Here is a 15,563-nt window from a genome sequence, read left to right on the forward strand (position 1 = left end):
CATTGTAGCTGTCCTGTGTTGTCAGGTCTGCTGCACGGCATTATCAGATCATAGAATCATAGAATCATAGAATATCAGGGTTGGAAGGGACCTCAGGAGGTCATCTAGTCCAACCCCCTGCTCAAAGCAGGACCAATCCCCAATTAAATCATCCCAGCCAGGGCTTTGTCAAGCCTGACCTTAAAAACTTCTAAGGAAGGAGATTCTACCACCTCCCTAGGTAACGCATTCCAGTGTTTCACCACCCTCCTAGTGAAAATGTTTTTCCTAATATCCAACCTAAACCTCCCCCACTGCAACTTGAGACCATTACTCCTTGTCCTGTCCTCTTCTACCACTGAGAATAGTCTAGAACCATCCTCTCTGGAACCACCTCTCAGGTAGTTGAAAGCAGCTATCAAATCCCCCCTCATTCTTCTCTTCTGCAGACTAAACAATCCCAGTTCCCTCAGCCTCTCCTCATAAGTCATGTGTTCCAGACCCCTAATCATTTTTGTTGCCCTTCGCTTGACTCTCTCCAATTTTTCCACATCCTTCTTGTAGTGTGGGGCCCAAAACTGGACACAGTACTCCAGATGAGGCCTCACCAATGTCGAATAGAGGGGAACGATCACGTCCCTCGATCTGCTCGCTATGCCCCTACTTATACATCCCAAAATGCCATTGGCCTTCTTGGCAACAAGGGCACACTGCTGACTCATATCCAGCTTCTCGTCCACTGTCACCCCTAGGTCCTTTTCCGCAGAACTGCTGCCGAGCCATTCGGTCCCTAGTCTGTAGTGGTGCATTGGGTTCTTCCGTCCTAAGTGCAGGACCCTGCACTTATCCTTATTGAACCTCATCAGATTTCTTTTGGCCCAATCCTCCAATTTGTCTAGGTCCCTCTGTATCCTATCCCTGCCCTCCAGCGTATCTACCACTCCTCCTAGTTTAGTATCATCCGCAAATTTGCTGAGAGTGCAATCCACACCATCCTCCAGATCATTTATGAAGATATTGAACAAAACCGGCTCCAGGACCGACCCCTGGGGCACTCCACTTGACACCGGCTGCTAACTAGACATGGAGCCATTGATCACTACCCGTTGAGCCCGACAATCTAGCCAACTTTCTACCCACCTTATAGTGCATTCATCCAGCCCATACTTCTTTAACTTGCTGACAAGAATACTGTGGGAGACCGTGTCAAAAGCTTTGCTAAAGTCAAGAAACAATACATCCACTGCTTTCCCTTTATCCACAGAACCAGTTACCTCATCATAGAAGGCGATTAGATTAGTCAGGCATGACCTTCCCTTGGTGAATCCATGCTGACTGTTCCTGATCACTTTCCTCTCATGTAAGTGCTTCAGGATTGATTCTTTGAGGACCTGCTCCATGATTTTTCCGGGGACTGAGGTGAGGCTGACTGGCCTGTAGTTCCCAGGATCCTCCTTCTTCCCTTTTTTAAAGATTGGCACTACATTAGCCTTTTTCCAGTCATCTGGGACTTCCCCCGTTCGCCACTAGTTTTCAAAGATAATGGCCAATGGCTCTGCAATCACAGCCGCCAATTCCTTTAGCACTCTCGGATGCAACTCGTCCGGCCCCATGGACTTGTGCACATCCAGCTTTTCTAAATAGTCCATAACCACCTCTTTCTCCACAGGGGGCTGGCCATCTACTCCCCATGCTGTGATGCCCAGCGCAGCAGTCTGGGAGCTGACCTTGTTAGTGAAGACAGAGGCAAAAAAAGCATTGAGTACATTAGCTTTTTCCACATCCTCTGTCACTAGGTTGCCTCCCTCATTCAGTAAGGGTCCCACACTTTCCTTGGCTTTCTTCTTGTTGCCAACATACCTGAAGAAACCCTTCTTGTTACTCTTGACATCTCTTGCTAGCTGCAGCTCCAGGTGCGATTTGGCCCTCCTGATTTCATTCCTACATGCCCGAGCAATATTTTTATACTCTTCCCTGGTCATATGTCCAACCTTCCACTTCTTGTAAGCTTCTTTTTTACGTTTAAGATCCGCTAGGATTTCACCGTTAAGCCAAGCTGGTCGCCTGCCATATTTACTATTCTTTCGACTCATCGGGATGGTTTGTCCCTGTAACCTCAACAGATGTGTCTGTTCCATATACCATATCACTGCCGAACTGTGTCACCTGTAGTAACATGGTTAAAAATGTGTATGGTGCCATTTTCCTGGCAGAATTGCCTCCGCTGTTACCCCTGCACACTGCCTAGGAGTCAGAAAGCGGTGGAGGACAAACGCTGGCTTTCTACCAAAGCTCCAGCCATAAAGATAATCTCCACTCCAATTTCAGAACCACCAGATGTTCCTTCAGAAATGACCAGCAATGCAACAGAGAACAGTGCTGAAATGCAATTTGTCATCATTACAGTCCAGAGTGAATGCTTTTATTTCATCTCTCTCTGAGCTACTATTTCAGGCTGTTTGTTGCCAGCTCAGGGGGAGGACACCATATCAGTCAAATTCAGAACATTAGAAACTCAGGTCAATAAAAACAGGTTTCACAAAGACACCAGAAAAGTTCTAGTGTGTCAGACAACCACCTAGGGGGTCAATCCAACATGTGCTGAGATAAGCAATTGATGCTCCTTGGCTCTTGTGAAATGTGCTTGATTTCAATCGAGCAGGCGAGTGCTTCTTTTAATAACACGGCAAAGAAAGCAGATATCCTCTTTTTGGTGTTATTCCTCTATCCCTCACCCACACACCCACACCTGAGACCCCTCCTAAGAACCTGAAAAAGCAAACCAAGTACGTGGCTATTATGTTTCACAGAACCCATTGCTGGCCCTGTAGTTTCCGTACAAGATAATTAAACCCAATGGCAAAGTAAAGATAGAAAGCAGAGAAGGAAATGCATGGAGCTGCTAACTGCTGGGGCTGAATTTCAAGCTTCTTGTGATTCAGCTAATGAAACACAGATGGAAGCAATCAAAACTCAGCTAAAATTAGCTGATTGAATCGAGGCCACTGTAATGAGCGTAGAACAGTGATTAAAGGCGTGCCAGCCAGAGGTTCATCCCCAGCACCCCCAAAGCAGCTGGAACAGCATCTGTCACTCACGGAGATGAAACAAAACGCTGACAACAGTGTTTCATATTTATGTGTCATTGAACCGTCTGTACGAAAAGGGGGAAAGCTAGACAGAAAGACAGAAAGAGGCCAATCTTCGCCTTTCACTGGCTACGGAGGAACAAGATGGAAATTTGCACATGCTGACACACTCACCTTCTCGCGTTGTAGCATGCATAGTAGAGACAGAAAACCCTCAACGTTGTTCTTTCATTAACAAACATCTAGGGTAAAATTCAGACATCAGTTGCACCGGTGTAAATCCACCAAGAGCAGAGTATGGCTCCGGATGCTCAGGCAAAGCTGGTCCAAGTTAATTCAAACCTCCTTGGTCTGGAACTCAGGCTAGAATTTAAGCAAGAACAGGCTATTGTAAGGGTTCATCATGACCCAGCTGAGGCAAGGTCAGGGATGCAGCAGGAATGGATCCCACCACAGGATTTTTATAGGTTTCAGAGTAACAGCTGTGTTAGTCTGCATTCGCAAAAAGAAAAGGAGGACTTGTGGCACCTTAGAGACTAACCAATTTATTTGAGCATGAGCTTTCGTGAGCTACAGCTCACTTCATCGGATGCATACTGTGGAAACTGCAGAAGACATTATATACACAGAGACCATGAAACAATACCTCCTCCCACCCCACTCTCCTGCTGGTAATAGCTTATCTAAAGTGATCATCGAGTTGGGCCATTTCCAGCACAAATCCAGGATTTTTATAGTTTCACTGCCAGTTGAAACCAGGAGGAGCAACCAGGGGGACAAAAGTCCAGAACTTCCTGAACTCATCGAATCATAGAATCCTAGACTATCAGGGTTGGAAGGGACCTCAGGAGGTCATCTAGTCCAACCCCCTGCTCAAAGCAGGACCAATCCCCAAACCGTTTCTGTTCAGTTCCTATTCCGGCCATTGGCTTGCCGATAACATCCAGGCTTCAGAAGGTTGAAATTCACCCCAGCACAAGGCCCAGGTTCCATTCAAACCCTACTTAAGCTTATGCATCCCACCTCTGCACGGGGGTGAATTTCACCCGCAGTGCGTCACCACAGGGTCTCAGGCGTCAGTGTAACCAGCTAGTGATTAGAGTGGGCGGCAAGGGACATTTGTTCTAGTTTCTGCCTCTGGCTCGCTGAGGGGTTGCGTTGGGTAAGACGCAAACTCTCTGCCTCAGTTTCTCTATGTCTGAAATGGGAGTGAAAACACAAAGCTGCCTTTATTGAGCACTTGAGATCTGTGGATGAAGAGCTATATAACCACAAAGCACTGGTACCACAAAGCACGTGGCAAGCATTAAGCTTCACCACCCCCCTCAGAGGTGATTTTCTTCATGGTTCAGGCGGGGGAACTGGGGACCCATGACTAGCTCACGGTCCCACTGTTTAATCTAACAGAACCCCACCATGTGCTTTAAGTGTCAGACAATGCTGACTTGTTACTGCATCCTGCCCCTTACCCCATGTTTACTGCGGGAAGCGACGTGCCCTCTTTGAGACAAACAGACCCACTGGGGCTACATTTTCAAATCGTTGTATTTCCTTTCCCCCAGGCATTATAGGTCATTTTATAAGGGACATTTTATTATGAGTCTCTGCCATGTACACTTATCCCAGGGAAAAACTGACAGCCCCTGAACTCAGAGAAACTTTGTGACCCTCAAAGGGACAGGAGCAGGTTACAAAAACATATCTAAAATAGAAGTATACAGCTCCTTAGATTATTAAAAAGGAAAGACATTTTAAAGACAAACTGATTCCATTTCAGCAAAGCTGCTGTACAATCAACAAAGATGGGAGAGAGGATGGCTGCAGGGAAGAAAGAAAGAGAGACTTTGGGGATGGGGGAAGGAGGGAGTGGGTCGTAAAAATAAATGAGAAGTGGGAAGGAGGAGGGAGTGGGATTGAAGGAAAGTAGAGATGGAAGGGTGAAGAGAGGAGAAGATAACCCACTGCATACACGTGTGCTCAGAGCCCAGACATTAGCAGCACTCAAAGGAGTCGCTGTCCAGTATTTCTCTGTGCTCATTTGCTCTGAAGCTAAATTCTGCAGTTTCCATTTCTCTTAAAACTCCTAAACACAACTAAAAAACATCACCTTTTCCATTCCGATGGAGCTCATTAATTCCTGCCACCATCCAGCTAGATTGAGGGCATTTCTTCCTCCCATCATCACGCTGCATGCATCTGACCACACAACGCTGCCCTCTAAACACAGTGGGGCTCTGTGTGCTCAGTCCAATAATATTATCTTGGGACAATATCAAGGGAAATAAATTGTCTAGGGAGGAACCCAAAGGCCTATGGATGGCCATGAGCAAAGGAAAATTAAGGCTAAGTGTCAGGAAATGTTTCCCCCTGATCAGACACATTAGGCTGGAGTCCAGTATTGCTAATCACAAGCATTCAAATAGCATGAGTCAGGTCCCCAGAAAGCATCATGAGATTCTAAAAAATAATAAATGTGGGGTCCTCTTTAGTTACCTGCCAGTTTTTGAGCCTTCAGGGCGTGCTTGAGTCATGTTCTCAAGCTTGTCTCCACAACCACAAAACTTACACAATTTTTACTTACAGCTGAGATTCTCACATCATCACATGACTCCAGGAGCTGGGGCTTTAAGGAAATAAATATTGCAAGACTCAGAAACACTGTAGAATTTGTTGGCAGGCCCATCCCTGGGAACACCTAAACTTACAGTGGCAAAGCATTGGAGGGCACAAGTCTATGCTACATCCATGAACAGGTTAGGGAATCTATCTACTTATATAGTCCCTACAGCACATGGGCATCTCACAATTGTTAATTGATTTTACCATCACACACACACTAGAAAGGGAATTACTATTGCCATTTTTCAGATGAGGTACAGAGTTGATTAAGGGACTAGTGTCATAATCTATACCTGAAATAGGACTTGAGCCCTACATTTTTTGAGGCATAGACCAATGCCTCATTCACTAGACCATCCTTCTTAGCCCCAGGGCTTGCTCTTTCCCAGTTCTGTCCTCTGCAATGCTAAGCAATGAATGCTTACTGCATGTTAGAGAAATGAAGGCATTGTGGGAGGATGGCTGCTCAGGAAGAGGCAGGCCTAGTTGGTGACCGCACCTGTAATGTCCTAGAGGTGGGGATGGAAGTGGAGAATGGGATACAGACCGAGAGCCCTGTTCTCCACTGCCTTTGACAAAGGCTACTAATCTGAGATGGCAGGATTTTGCACAGGAGTAAGGGGCTGCACAAAGTGAAAGGTGGAGAAGAACCAGGCCTTGAGCGGGCCCTGCCCTTGGAGAACAGTTCTCTGCTCATGCTCATCTCTAGGCATTTGACACCATCAACCAAAGAGTCAGGCCACCTGGCTGAGACTCAGCATTTCCATCCGACCGCTTGCTTGCCTGGCTTTGCTCCCAAGCTGTTAAAATAGTCAGTCATTGCCTGGAGCTTAAGGGTAAGCGACTCATTCTTCATCTGTGACTGGAAAAGAGGGAGGCTTAAGATGATTCAGTGGCAGAGCCAGAACTAGAGCCCCAGAGTCCTGAATTACTCTAACCACTAAACCATCCATCTTCCCATTCACCTCAGCAACTGACGCTGTCTCAGAATCGCCTTAGATAAAGCCGAGGAGAAAGACAGCTCCATGAAACACAGTCGAGTCCGAGAGTTGAAGGCCAGAAGGGACCCCCAACCCCAGCCATCCCCCTGCACACTAAACCCAACAACCAAAGTGAGACCAAAGTATTACAGCCCATGGGAGACTAAACTATTAATTCTAGTTGGAACCCCAATTTTAAACCGACCAATGAACTCCCACTATCTAAATCAGTCCCCAAAGGACTGATCTGCTTTGCTGAACCCTGTTGTACATGTACAATTATTATATGGTTTAAATCACAGGATTACTTAATGTTGCTCAGCATAACAGGGCAAATTCACATCTCCTAGTTTGAGTTAGGAGAAAGGCAACGTTTCAAAAAAACAAGGGGAATTTGTTGTCCTATTTTAAATTCTTTTTATATTACCATAGACAAAGCTACGGAGTCACTGAGCTAGCCTTTCTCCACTGGACTTACCCAAGGCATGAAAACAAGCTGACCTACCACATACTATTAAAAACAATCCCAAGCGGGACAGACCGTGGCTGGGAGGGGACCATCCAAGCTGTCAATGGCTTCCGTGCAGCCAGTGGAGGGCAGCCCAAACAAACCCGGCTCTCACTGAGGACGGTTTGTTTTTGCACGATCAACAATCGCAAACTTTTATCTGCACAGTTACTGTCACTTCTCAGCTGAGTTACTCATCAATCAGCCTCCGAGGGATCCCAAACCATCAGATCCTCCCTCCAGAGAGACATTCCCAATGCCCAGTGCAGCCGGTTGATGGCTGCTCCATTAGGCACAGTGAGCACAGGAGGAGTTAGGGACAAGAGAGCGTTATGCAACTGTGAGACATACAAAGAGATTGGGGTGCACCAATGCAAAATAGGACTGACAGAGTCCTGAGGAGAGCGTTGGCATGGTTGAAAGGCAGGTGCTGACACCCAGCTACCACAAGATAGACTCCCTCCTGCCGGAAGCAGGGGAGTAACAGGGTGACCCACAATGCTGGGTGCCCTGAGAAAGCATCAGAGCATATTACAGTGGAGGGTAAGAGGCTCTGCAGTGGTGATTCAAGGATGCACCAAGGAAAGTAAATATTGCTTCCCTGAAGGAAACTGCTTCCACCCTTCAGGTGCGCTGTCCCTCAGGCGTTCTCACCAGTGGAGCTGCCTTCGCTTCTCAAAAGGAGGCGGACGCACGGTCCTCTCTGCTACATCTCCTCTCTGGAAAACATTCTTGTGTCTCTTCCACAGCACTTCAGCCCCTTCACTCTTCCCACTTATGACCTCATCCTGACTGGTGCAGGGCAACTCTCCCTCACCTCTCTCAAACAGGCCCCATACTGCAGCTCCTCCTATCCCAATACACCTTACACAAAGCTTACAAGGAACACTGAGCATTTCGCCCTGAGGAGATGTGGTGTATTGAGGACTGTGTTGGAATTGCAAGCTATCACTTTAATAGTGGATGGAGGGGAGGGGGTCCTGGTCTTGCTTGCAGAACTGGGGGCTCTGTAGGGAAGTGTTAAGCAGCAGTCAGTCTGCAGACAGCCAACGTACAGTAAAGTGGGGTGAGTTGTAGGTCTCTCTTTTCAGGAGCAGCCTGCTTTGTCTCTCTCTGGTTATTTGGGAGCTTGCAAGTTATCATTCTGAATTCTAAAAAATAAAACAGTGTTATGTTATCTAACATCTGTGTGTGTATGCCATGGACATAACAGCAGACAGTGTTGACCAGCGGCTAGGGCCTCAGAGAGGCAGGAACGGAGGCAGGTGTCCAACAGTTCGATGGAAAACTTTAGTCAGTGTTTATTGGTAAGCTACCCATTGTGTTTTCTGGGAGTGCAATGCACAGGAGCAGCGGTTTCCCCTAATCAGACAGTGCACAGAGTTAGAAAGTCATACCCCCGAGCCAAGCTCTCTGCTGATGTACAGAAGCAAACCAGAGAAGCCAATGGAACTGTGCCCACTAACACCAGCAGTGAATCTGGCTTCCTAGGATCCACAGTTATTATTACAGCAGCACCGAGAGGCCCCTACTGAAATCCTATTGTGCCAGGCACTGTGCAAACATATAATAAGAGACAGTCCCTGCCCCGAAGAGCTTACAATCTGAATAGTCAAGCCAGCCAAAGGTTGGAAGGAGAAACAGAGACTCACCCAAGATCGCACAGAGCCAGGGATAGAACACAGGTTTCCAGGCTTCCTGTCTAATCCCCCACCCCTGGGCCTCAGTAAGATCCAACCAACCCTGCCTTTATTTTCAAGGTTTAGGAAACCTCCCTTTTTATAGTTCTGTAAACAGAGGCGCTAGCTAAGAAACACGTCTGTATGATCTGCATGCTGGAGGACATGTATGTGCACATCATGTGCTTGTCCCACCCGTCACCAGCAGGACTAAGCTGGAAATCATGTTGTTTTTTTCATCAGAGGGTTGCACTGCAGAATAGCCTACATACCGCTTCAAGTGACGGGTGAGGGGGCTTTGAAGTCCTATATGTCACTGAGAAAGGTCAGAGAGCACCTGAGTTATACAATGCAGTTACATGTATATAGTTATTGTTCTCATTGCCAAATTTTTATCCTTCGACATAATGTTCTTAGGAACTCTCTGCTCTACCTCGGACTGTTCAATAATCACGTTACAGACACTACATTACGATATTAGAACTGGTACGCTTCACAGAGAATTGTATTGACTTACCAATAATACTTAGCACTCAGGGATCCATGTGGTATTTATTTCTAATGTGGTCACCCCCAGTCGCGACTGGGACCCCGTTGCACTACGTGCTGCCCTTGCACATAGGATGAGCTTACAAACTGCCCCAATGAACTTGCAAACTCAAAATGTAGTGCTTTCCATCTACCATGCAAAGGGGAAGTCGGTATTATTGTCCCCATCTTACAGGTGAGGAAACTGAGGCACAGGGCGGGATGGTGATTTGGCCAAGGTCACACAATAAATCAGTTAAGTATAATTCCTATATGCAATGGGAGCACTGGCCATTATTCCTGTTACAGCAGCACCGAGAAGTCCCAGCTGAGCTCAAAGCCTCATGATAGTAAACGGCAAGCCCTGTATGGATTCTGCCCATTTTACAGATGAGGCACTGAGACTCAGAGAGACTAAGGCACAGACCCTCAAGGATATTTAGGTGCCTAATTCGCACAGAATCAATGGGAATTAGGCACCTAAATATCTTTGAGCATCCAGGCCCAAGTGACATCAACAAGCTTGCACAAGAAGGCCAATACGAAGCCAAGAACTGAACCCCAGAGTGCATGAATCTTAGGGCACTGTAGAAATCACAAGATGACAGGAACCGCAACAAAGGCAGCATAACATATTAATAGCATTAACATTACTGGGCCCCTAACAGCCTCCCAGTGCCAGATGGCCAGGGGTCCCCAGGCATGTAACAGTAAAACTCAGCTGACCTGACCAGCTCAACACACCTCACACGCTATTGTCATGATATTTATTTCGAAGGTGTCTGGTAATACACCATCTGAAAACTACCACCACACTGGTCATTGATATCGCTGTGAAATGTATGTAATGACGCTGTATGTAAAATCATGGACACTCTCTGATACCGTGTTTTGGAGTCTGGAAACAGACCAAGGTGGCAAAATGGGATTTTCCAGACAAAGGAAAATGGCAACATCTCTTGGGCTCAGTGGCATGTCACGCCAGGTGTGGTCAAGGGCAAAGGGCTATTCATTTGCATCAGGGTCCATTTGTGTTGTAAAATCGCAGGACTGCAAAAATTAACCTGGTGTTGGCTCCCGGGTAGACACAGAAAGCTGAGCCCCTGGGAGGGATTCCTGTCTTGGTGACAAAGATAAACTCTGAGGGTATAAAGGACTGGTGAAAGACTCTGGGGCATGCATCACCTAGGGGACACAGGACAGCACCCTCTGAGTTCATAGAATCATAGACTATCAGGGTTGGAAGGGACCTCAGAAGGTCATCAACTCCAACCCCCTGCTCAAAGCAGGACCAATCCCGAACTAAATCAGTTCATGAAAAGTGGATCCCCTTGGCTGCAAACTGTCGGTGAGCAACTTGCTTAGACAAGGATTGTAACTTGCTGAAATCAAGTTTTAGTCACTAGGAAGTGCGTTTTGTTTTGTTTTACTTTTAACCCTACCTGTCTCTTCCATTCTCGCTTCTCACTTCCATCTCTGGTCTTTGTCAACAAACGTATTCTTGCTTTATTACAAAATCCTCTCCGTGCTGGGTATTAAACTGAAGGGTAAAATCCTCAGCCAAACTGCCAGGCAGGTGTGTGGAGGCAGCTAACTTGCTAACTTCTGTGTGGGTCCAGTGAGAGGGACTGGCCACTGCAGGGGAGGTGGTTTGGGGGAAACTGAGGGCTGGAAGGGTTGTTGGTGTTGCCCTGCAAGGAGGGACCAGGCTGATGGAAAGCAGGGGGAGGCCACTGTGCTGTGAGCAGGCTGCTGGTGGCAGGGCTCTGAATCAAAGCTGCACAGCACAGAAGCACCCAGGGTTACAGGACAGGAGGTGAGAGAACCCCTTACTGGTCTGGGTGGTGCCCTCACCCCCACCACCCCCCAACATCGCAGGTACCTGCCTCCATTACTTTTGGCCTGAGACCCAAAACCCTGAATGAAAACTCAACATTTTCTCGTCTGCATTTGTACGAAGCTCAGATACCAAAAGTCATAACAAAAATAAAACTATACACTCAAGCTGCCTTCAGGGAACTATGTTGTGTTGTAGCCATGTTGGTCCCAGGATATTGAGACACTGACTTGCAGAAGAGCTCTGTGTTGCTCAAACTCTCGTCTCTTTCACCAGCAGAAGTCGGTCCAATATAAGATATTATCTCCCCCACCTTGTCTTTCAGGGAAAGATTACGCAAGCAGTTAGAGGTCAGGCATGATCTTAGGAAGAGAAGGAAACTAAGCACACACCTTCTAGGTATCCACTCCCACAAGGTGGGAAATATCTCAAATGGAGCGATTTATCTGAGGAAGTTACGATTCCCTCGTCAGTTCTCTATCGATTTTACCTGACACACATTCAGAGAGGCTCCACAGGCATGTGGCATGTTTCTGTATTTGTACAGTTGGAGAAGATTCCCTAACGCGTTCCATCCTTGCTACCAATCTACTGGAAAGCGTTCCCCTAATAAAAAAACCTACTACGGCTCTGGCCACAAACACTGCAGTACCGCTATTGCAAGATGTAGTCTTTAGGGTCATTACTCAAATATTTTCTTACAAGGGTAGCGACAGAATTTAATAGGAATTCAGACATTACGAGAGGACTCTGCAGAACATTTACAAAGATCCGTAGATACCGACTTCCTATAGAAATGTTTCTGTCTCTGCTACGTCTGATTGGAATTGCCATGAGAACAGCCGCTTCTGTCCCCTGACAGAACCAAAGGCAGCCATGAAATGAAAACCAAGACAGTTAATGAAGCCGCTGTGAGCCTCTGAAAAAGGACCGACAAGTTCATCTTGGGTCTTCTTTTAACTGCTCCATAACACTCATTCTGTGGGTGCATGGGTGTGTGCCCAGTTTAGCGCCTGGAAGTCCACAGTGAACTCTCCAATGTGTCCTTCGAGTGCCAGCAGCTTTGCTAGTGCCCTGGACAAGCCAGAAAGCTTGGAAGTGGAGCCAAGGCTGAGGTAATCCAAGGCTTCTACAAGCCAGAAACTTGGCTGGTCACTAATGGAAAAGGAAATAGAGAAAGTGAAGCACAAAGTCGCTCTTGACTGCCTGAGAGCAATGGTACAACATCCTAGTTGGCTCCCCTTCTCCTTGGCTCCTCCTCAGCGTCAGACAGGGATGTGAGCCAGGACAGGGCACGGAGCCTGAATCTAGGCTGTTATTAACTTGCCCATCTCTGCCGCAGGCTTATTGCAATAACGCCGTCAAGGAGGATTAGGGCTGGGTTTGTCGTTACCAAAGAGCAGGAGGAAGGTGCAAGAATCCAATGGTGGATGTAGGCTTTCGTTGCCAATGTGATGGCATAGGGCCCCGCACACCAAACCCAGCTGGACAGTCATGCTGACACCTCTGCCAGATAGAGGCCTGAGGAGGGGAAGCCCCACAACAGGTGGGGAGACGGCTAGAGAGACTCAAGCTGGACCCTGTGACGGGACGCACCAACCCGTTTGAGGCCCCCAGCTAGAGGCCTTGCCGTCCTACCACACCCTGCCCCAGGAAAAGGAGCAGTGAAGGTGGGTCCTCCAGGCCTGCCTAGAAAGGCTGCAGGGAATCAGCCAATCAAAGCCCAGCAGGCTCAGTTAAAAGGCGCTACGGGGTCTCTGAGCAGCTCAGTCACTGGCTGGACGCAGAAAGGGGGAGAAGGCTTGGAAGGCTGCGAGACTCCCCACGTAAAGAGGTTTGGGAGAGACCCTGCCCGAACAGGGAACAGGCAGGGAACCCAAGGACAGAAGGGGAAGCAGCCCAGGGAATGCAGCAGCAGCAACTGGAAGCAAAGGGCAGCAGCAGGTGGCTGCTGTTTATAGGGTCCCTAGGTTGGGACCAGACGCAGTGGGCAGGCCTGGGCCCCCACACCCCGCCACCACCGGCAGCTGGGGAAGGGATCTAAGCCGCGAGGAGGGGATGAGACTAAGTACTAAAAACCCAAGAAAGGAGCTAGAATGGAAACAGGCCCAGAGATGGGGCTGCAGACCCCGAAGTGGGCCAGCCGTTTGTTGGGAGTGTGGTATCCCGGAAGGGGTTCCTTCATCCATGTGACTTGGCCGGAGGGCACCAGCTGACGGGGCACCGGGAGCAGAGTGCAGGATCCTGCCATCCGACGGGAGGCGCTGGCGAGAAGCGAGTGCACTACACCACAGACTCCCAAAATGCCAAGCAGTCACAATTGGAGGCCATGCAGGGAAACTTGCCCCCGACTCAGGTAAGGGTCTGTCTACGCTTGGAGCTGAAGGTGTAATTTCCCAGCTCAGGCAGACGTACACGTGCTAGCTCTGATGGAACTAGCGCATTAAAACAGAAGGGAAGCCGCGGCGGTGCAGGCTGCGGGACAAGCTAGCGGCCTGAGCACGCACCTTGGGTCACGGGTCGGACTGTACTCGGGGCGGCTCGCCTGTCCCGCCGCCTGAACCGCTGCAGCTTCGCTTCTATGCTTAGCGTGCTAGCTCAGTCCAAGCTGGTGCAGGTATGTCTGCTCCAGCTCGAAATGCACTTGCCCTGAGTGAGGCAACGAGAGAGCCCAGCTGTGTGGTCACTCCACGAGACCCCAGCTGTTCCAATGAAAAACACCTGCATTTCCCTGCCAGCCACTGTGTGCATGTGGGGCGGGCGTCACTCTCTCTGAGAGCATCTAGCACGGGAGGCAAGAAACTGTCTGTATATGTCGGGCCGTGCGCCTGTCCACTCCAGCTGGCTGGGTACGCAGACAGATTTTTCAGCCTAGCACTGGGAGAGTGGGAGGGATACAGGGAGAGTTCTGTGCAGCTTTTTCCAAATTGTTTTTCCAAAGCGTAACTAGAAACACAAAACTTGTTTCCAGCAACGTTTGGGAAAGATCCCCCCAGGGGATACAGTTGGAGCAAACAAGTTCTGCAATTCGACTCGCCCCACATAGTGCTCAGCAGTCCCCTCCCCCCATTGCACTAACTGACGAGCGTGCAATGTACAAGTCAGAAAATGGGAGTTTGGGGCAGCACCTGCATAGGAGACCGCCAAGACACACTCAGGCCTTGGGTAACATTTTCAAAAGCACCTACGTGACTTAGGAACTGAAGTCCCATTCTGAAAAATGACTTAAGCACTGAGGGCTGAATGCTGGAAAGGATGTAGGCCTTCGATGCTCAATGATACAACTCCTAACAGGTGCCTGGAAAAACCATGGCAAGTCTCAAAGCCTGAGTGAGGCACCCAGATTCCTAGCCAAGGAACCAGGAGAGAGAGGCCTCTTGCACTGTGATTCACAAACACCAGCTGGCTAGGTGGGGAGCCACCTAAGATAGCCAGTGGGAGACCAGCCACGCGTGTGTTACACTCCACCTTCTCACAGGGAGGTGCCCGGCGCGCTAGGTGATTCTGAAGCCAGGTACCTTGTTTAGGGTTAGGTGCCTTCTGCCATTTTAGCAAGAAGTTGCCAGAGGAGGAGCTGCTGCTGCTCCGCCCACCTTATAACTTTCAGCCCAGCGGGATTAGCACGCGCACCTGAGAGGTAGGAAAGCCAGGTTCAACTCCCCACCCTCTGCCAGAGGAGAAGAAAACATTTGTCCAGGGGTCTCCTCCTTCTCAGGACTGCACTAACCTCAGAGCCAGGGGATGCTCTGTTGTGGCGGTCTCTCAGTCTCTCCTATTGCACGCTGGATAAATAATCAAAGACTGATGAGAGCAGGGGGCCTGGATCGTCTATCTCTTGGGTGACGGCTTTAACCACCAGGCTAGAGAGTCACACACATGTGTCTACATCCCATTGTAAAGAGTCATTTGGGCAAGCAAGAGCGAAACCTGCAGGATTTGGTAGTGGCTGGTGCATCACAGTAGTGCCAAAACCAGGCTGTCGGTGTCTAAAAGAGGGACTTAGGTGCCTGACTGTTTTGGAGTCCCTAGAAGCCTTTCAGGGAGATTAGGGCTTGTCAGGAAAATTGTGCCACTTTATCTAGACCAGCATAGTTAAAGCAGTACAATCCCCTTAGTGTGGATACTGGTGTATCAGGATAAAGGGCCCAGTACAGCTTATTCCTGTCCAGGAAGGGGAATAAGCTCTACCGGACTAAAGGCATCTTTATAGCGCTGTAACTGCGTCCACACTGGGAGTGGTACCGATTCAGCTATGTCAGTTAGGGATGCGACTTTCTATTATAATAGTTAAATTGGTGCAACACTGTTTGTAGACCAGGCCTTAACATCCTCTGTGCCTCAGCC

The sequence above is a fragment of the Chelonia mydas genome, chromosome 22 (assembly GCF_015237465.2).
Source record: "Chelonia mydas isolate rCheMyd1 chromosome 22, rCheMyd1.pri.v2, whole genome shotgun sequence".
Lineage (NCBI taxonomy): Eukaryota > Metazoa > Chordata > Testudines > Cheloniidae > Chelonia > Chelonia mydas.